The sequence below is a fragment of the Dromaius novaehollandiae genome, chromosome 5 (assembly GCF_036370855.1).
Source record: "Dromaius novaehollandiae isolate bDroNov1 chromosome 5, bDroNov1.hap1, whole genome shotgun sequence".
NCBI classification, from domain to species: Eukaryota; Metazoa; Chordata; class Aves; order Casuariiformes; family Dromaiidae; genus Dromaius; species Dromaius novaehollandiae.
The window spans coordinates 43,322,801-43,328,904 of NC_088102.1; positions in this window are offsets into that span (position 1 = coordinate 43,322,801).

Consider the following 6,104-nt stretch of genomic DNA (forward strand, 5'->3'; position numbering starts at 1 on the left):
CAGTTATTACCACCACCTTTTCTCAGGCCTTAACGAATACAGACTTACCCTGCTATAGCCATGAAATTTAACAGTCTGTCATGTCCCATCCACTCTTCTCTCTCCTTTGTGTTCTTCATTTCAGTCACATCAAACATCAATTGTTTGTTTTTGCTGTGTATGTATGTCTTTACTCTTCATTTATCACAAGGGCAGCTCACATCCCTGATCACTTCTCATCTCCAGGGATGATCCCCCATTGCCATATACATTCCATTTTTAAACACCTTTCTGCACTCCCTCACTGAATTTTGAGAATTAGGGAAGTTCCCTGCAAACATCTATGAAACTATTTCATTTCCTCTTTCAAATCTCTCCTTAAAATGAACAATTGCTGTGACAACTAAAAAATATCGCAAATTCCATCTGCTGACACATTAAAGCCACTGCCTATCAGGCTTTGAGAAAGCTTGAGTCACTGTGCTCCTCCCTCCTTATATTAAGACTCCAAACGTTTTGGGGACAACAGCTATTTTCTTGTTTTGCATCTGCAGAACACTTACCACAATCCATGGAACGCTAATCCATAGGGTACTATGTCAGGCTAGGAACTAGTAGGCTCAACTGCAAGGAATATTTGGCTTTTTCCATAGCTGATTGCTGGTAAAAACTGAAATATTCTTAAAATAGCCATCACAAACTATTTAAGATGTGCTATACCTACTTTATATATTAGAGGCTCCTTGTTCATAAAGCAGCAAGCAGGCTGGATGTCATATTTCAAGTGAGACAAGTAGAGGTAAGCCAAATATCTGTAGCAGAAAAAGTAAAATGTTATCATCTGTCTTCACTGACCTTGAAATGCAATTGCTCCCACTGGTGTTTTACTTCAGGTGAGGACATTTTAGGTAAGAAGCAGTTTGCACTCATGTGATAGGCACTGTATCATTAAACTAACTCAGAAGAAAAAAGAGATAAAGCTGTATCCAAGTAATTTCAGCTGTTTTACGCTTTATGTTGACTTTTTGTGACTTAATGCAGGATTTTCTTTCAACACTATTTCCTAAATATTAAAATTGGCTAAAAAAGATACTTCCTAATCAAGAACTATTCCATAGCCTACAACACGCCGTCTCATGCCATATGGAGATCCTGCAGAACCCACTCCATGTTCACTGCACAGCTCTCTGACTGTGACACAGCCCAGGCTTCAATGTTATTGTTATCTGAGCAACCTAAATAATAACTATGACTACATGTACTGGAAACAAAAGAAAGATTTTAGGTTATCAGCCATGACCTACTCCTGGAAAAACACCCGCTTTCTGTCCTATTTTTCATTTACTTTGTATCTTGAATTAATCTTTCTTTCCAAAATTTAATCTAAAGCTTTGTGTGCTGTTCAAGTCTGACCGAGTTGCTTACATAATTTTTGACTTTTACTTCAATATGCACATATCACTTTTAATTCTCCAGCCAGATGGTACCATCCTTAAAACTTCATAGATTTATTTGAAATATTTGCTGCAGCTCTTCAGAAATTCTGTGGTGGTGATTATTCAACCCTCCCATTTCGAGTGCTCCAGTCTCACAGTTTTTCTCCCGTCTAAGAGGTACTTTTGTTAATTACCTTTTATCAACATGGTAGAAAATTATCCAAGATATTAATTTTGTCAGGCCTTGATTACTTTAAAATTATCTTACCCTGACCTTAATCGTATAGTAAGTCTAATTCTGTTTTTCTTTTTTGCCTTTTTATCGCTTTTGATGAAGCATCTTCTGCTAATTCTGTGTATGTCCATTAATACAGAAAACAAGTCATGTAAAGGCCTCATGTAACACCACCACTTTCTGAAACATCTGGTCCTTGATAGGCCCTAGACTGCAAAAGAAGACACAGAGATAGTCAGTGACCACCTCTACATCACTAAATAGAAGCACATTTAGTTATTTCAGGCCTATATTAGACGTGTTGGCTTTAGGGCTGCCTGGGCACGGTCACTACAGGGCAGGACACAAGGGGCAGGACCTGCTCATGCGCATTTCACATGTAGTCTCTGTACTTGTAAAATCAAAACCTTGAGCCCTTGCAGTTGCAGCTAAAGGGAGGAAAACTGGACCGAAGGAGAGAAAAACAGAAGGGAAGATTTTGTTCATCTTTGGAAGTGACATTTGGAAGAAGGATGACAGAGCCAGACAACACAAGGTCCACGGACATTTCTTACCCAGTAGGATATTTTTAAAGTTTGTGGTTATTTCCTAGCATATTTCACAGCTACCTCACTTCTTCCCAAATCTGTTGCCAAATATCTTGATTGTGAGCTCACTACAGCAACTATTGCACTTACAGACTACCTTGCCTAATTACAGAGGGAAGAATTGTTCAATAATTCCACATCCCAAGGGAGTTCGGTGCGAAATGCAGTGTCTGTAAATTTCTCTTAAATTTCTGTTTGTTTCCTTGGGATAAATAGGAGAAAATTTTAGCATCAGGCCAGTTCAAACCCACTGCACCACCCAAAATCAACAGCCAATGCTGTAGAAAGTGCTCTATACTGTCAAAGTTGTTTGCTCCTTATTTTGCTCCAGGGCCCTTGTCCCCACAGACATGCTCTTTGCACACATTTTAGTATACTCCTAGGCTCCAGTATGTCAGACTGTTTTGTGTATTGCTTCCAAGATACCATGCATGTTATCTCTGTGGCTTGGCACTGCAAGAGTATTTTGTATTCTGAATTGCTTCGTGCCATACCAGTTTCTGAGACTGAGCCGCAGGCCAGACATCTTCAGTTGATCTGGCTGTGCCCACCTGAATATTGAGGAGCTGTTGAACAGCCATTTTTTTCCCAAGTTTCTCAAAGTCCAGAGGGCTTTGCCCAGCTAAGGATAAAGGATTATTCTCAGGCCTAAGCAGGAGAGAGCAGGGAGTCACACTGCTCTAGAGGCAACATGTGAAGCAGCGTCCGAGATCTCTGCGATTTGGGTATTCCTTCAGGCTGAAGCCACCGTCTTCCCTCACAAGGTCAACTCTAGTCTTTCCAGCAGCGTGAAGCTAAGTGCTGAAGCAGTTACCCTCAGCCAGTACAGTCTGGGGCTGCGATGAGTCACAAGCAGGGATATAACATGTAGAACCTCTCACTGCCCTTTTTGCTCTTGCACCTGCACTGAGTCACACTGGGGTCAGAATGAAGCAAGCCTCTGTAAGTCTCTTCATCATGTTCAGTTAACAGACATATAATCTTCCATGACATTGGAGACCTTCTGTGTTCCATGCACGGAGCCCTGCCTGGTATAACATGCTCGCTACAGCTGTTTTACGCTCAGATCCTATCTCCTTCCTGGGTACCTACTACATCACTTGATTCTTTTCACAGACTGTTTTGTTTGCAAAATAGCTGGACTTTTTGTCTTTACCTCTCTTGTTAGGAATCCGTTTGGAAACCTCACTTCTTTTCATTTCCAACTAAAGATCTTTATGGTAAAGATTAAACATATATGTGTGTTAATGCTGTTCTTAAGCTTAATTAGCTCTTCTGTGCCTCTGACATTTACCCCACAACACATTAGAGTGCGCTATCATATTCCATTCAGCCTTAGACTTATTCCACTAACCGTTAAAGCGAATCCACATGACCAGCTCAGCTGTGGGTCTCTACATGGTAGGCCTCATATTTGGACAGTTGAATCTCACTGTAGCTATGTGAAAGTTAGCTGTCTAAGCCAACAACTCTAGTTCCTTCTGCCTGAGAGATAATCGGTTACAAGAGATTGATCTCTCTTACACAGCTTGGGAGAGGATAAATTACACTCTAGAGGAAGCCAGGAGCATCATCAAGTGCCTTGTACTGTGGTATTCCATCCCATTTCTATGGCTTAGAAATCATCCTGTACTTGCTGCCTAACATCTCAACTCATCTTTCCACTGATGGTGTCTCCTCAGTCTGTGCTATCAAGAGGTCCTCTCCTTTTTTCTGCCAAGTTCTTCAGTAGAGGTACTAACCAAGACCAGTTTAGTGACCAATCTTTTAGAAACCCTATTAGAAACCTTCCCACTATAAACAACCTACTGCTTCCTCCTCTTTAATTAGTTCCTTAGAGTTCTTCCCCAGTTGCAAAATTTTCCATGTAATACTATGTTAAAGGCTTTCCTGAAGTCCAGGTAAATTAAATCCACAGCATTTCTCTTAACTAGAAGATCATTCATTTTATCAAAGATATCAGATCAGTACAGCATGATCTACCTTTGGAGTACATTCCTTTTTATTCCATTTTATTTTCCTGCCTTAATTAATTCTTTCCTTCAAAATCTGTTCTAAAGCTTTGCACACTGTTGAGTCAGACTAATGGCCCTATTGTTGCCTGGATCAGTTTTACTGCCACTCCTGACCCTTCTTTAACACAGGTACAATATCTGCTAGAAGAGTAACTGATAGTCCTGTAATCTTCATGATCTGAAACAGCCCAGAGTCGTAGTGGACTGAGCATGGACCATTCCCCACAGGCACTGAAATAATTCATATGCTAGGATCTGAGTATCTAACAATTATGCTAACAACAAAGCAAGCTGCAGGCTTTCAAAGGCTTATCATTTGATCAAAGCGAGCAGTTTCCATTCACCAAAAAAAAGTCAAATCCATTCTCCAAAGCCTGAACAACAGCTACAACTTTTCAGAGAAAAGTCACTTTAATTTTACTTTTAATGTGGGAAAAACGTATATGTTCCCCAGTTTTGTCATCAAAAAAACTGAAGTGTTTTGGCTGACTTGAAAAGAAACAAAATAATGCATTGTTTCTTTTCATTTGAACTATTTAATATCAATCGTAGATTGATATTTCCGATTTTCTGCTTAACTCAGCTTTAAGACAATTTGCTGTGTTGGTTACCTCGGCGATGATTCTCTTAGCAGTAATATCCCTATACCCAAAGTCCTGATGTTCACCATGTATATGTATAAAGGAATAGACACATGCATTTGACCAGATAGTGAAGTTTCTTCCTACCTGTGATTTGAATTTAACCTTCTTTAGTAGAGACTAAAAAATATGAGTCAGTTACCAAAAAGGAACAACATAGGCATTTTTTTTATATAGTCCAGAGAGAGAAGCAGAATAGGACAGGGCTGATGATCTTTGAGGATTTCATATATGTAAGTACTAACAGATCAATGGCACCAAGGACTCCAGACTTGTCAGCTATAGGTACAACTCCTCCAGCTAGTGCCACCTTTCTCTGGAGAAATTAAAACTCTGGATATTGGGCTATTACAGCCTTTGTGGCCTATTCACGCCTTTGTTACCTGCTGAGACAGACCTAACAGCATCAGCAGTAAACTGATACTGCTGAAAGTCACAGATATGGAAGAGAACAATATGTGAAATATTTTGCTTGTTTTACCTGTACACAAACTGTATTTGTCAATGGCTTGTAGATGGATAAGCATCTTCTACAAGCAAAGTATACTTTGCTTGTATAGCAAAGTTACTGAAATTGCATCCTTAAGATAAATTTCCCCACAACCTGGAAAATTCACATCTCAACTTTGTGTTTCTGCCTTTCTGGACATTTACACCATGCTCACATTTGTAGCTATGACTCAGGTGGACTCATGCTCTTTGGTATATATCTTCCAATATCTGTGTGATCAACTCTGTCTAATCAAATAACTATCCATTACGTTTAACATTCCTCTAGGACTTTCTCGATTCCATTGTATGGGAGGAATGTTTCCAGACATAAGTATGCATCCAAAACCTCATTTTAGAAAGAAGTCATACATTTCAGGGTAGCCACCAAACAAGTAGAGCAAGAAAACAGTGCCAAATATACCGCAGGAAACATATCAGACTTAAAAATCACACGCCGGGGGTTGTTTCAGAAAAAAGACCTAGAATGGCAAGTTTTAAGAAGTTCTTGCTGAAATCCTTACAGCTAAGAAAATGGGCAAATCTGTGTTTTACTCACTTCTCAAAAAGAAAAAATTGTAATCCTCCCCATAAGCTCTTTCAACAAAACCTTTCTTTATCTTGTCTAACACTGTTTAAAGGCTTATGAATTTTCCATGTTAGGTAAGGAAGAAATAAATTTGTTTCTGTGGCTTTTCTGTTAGTTTACAGATATATATTCT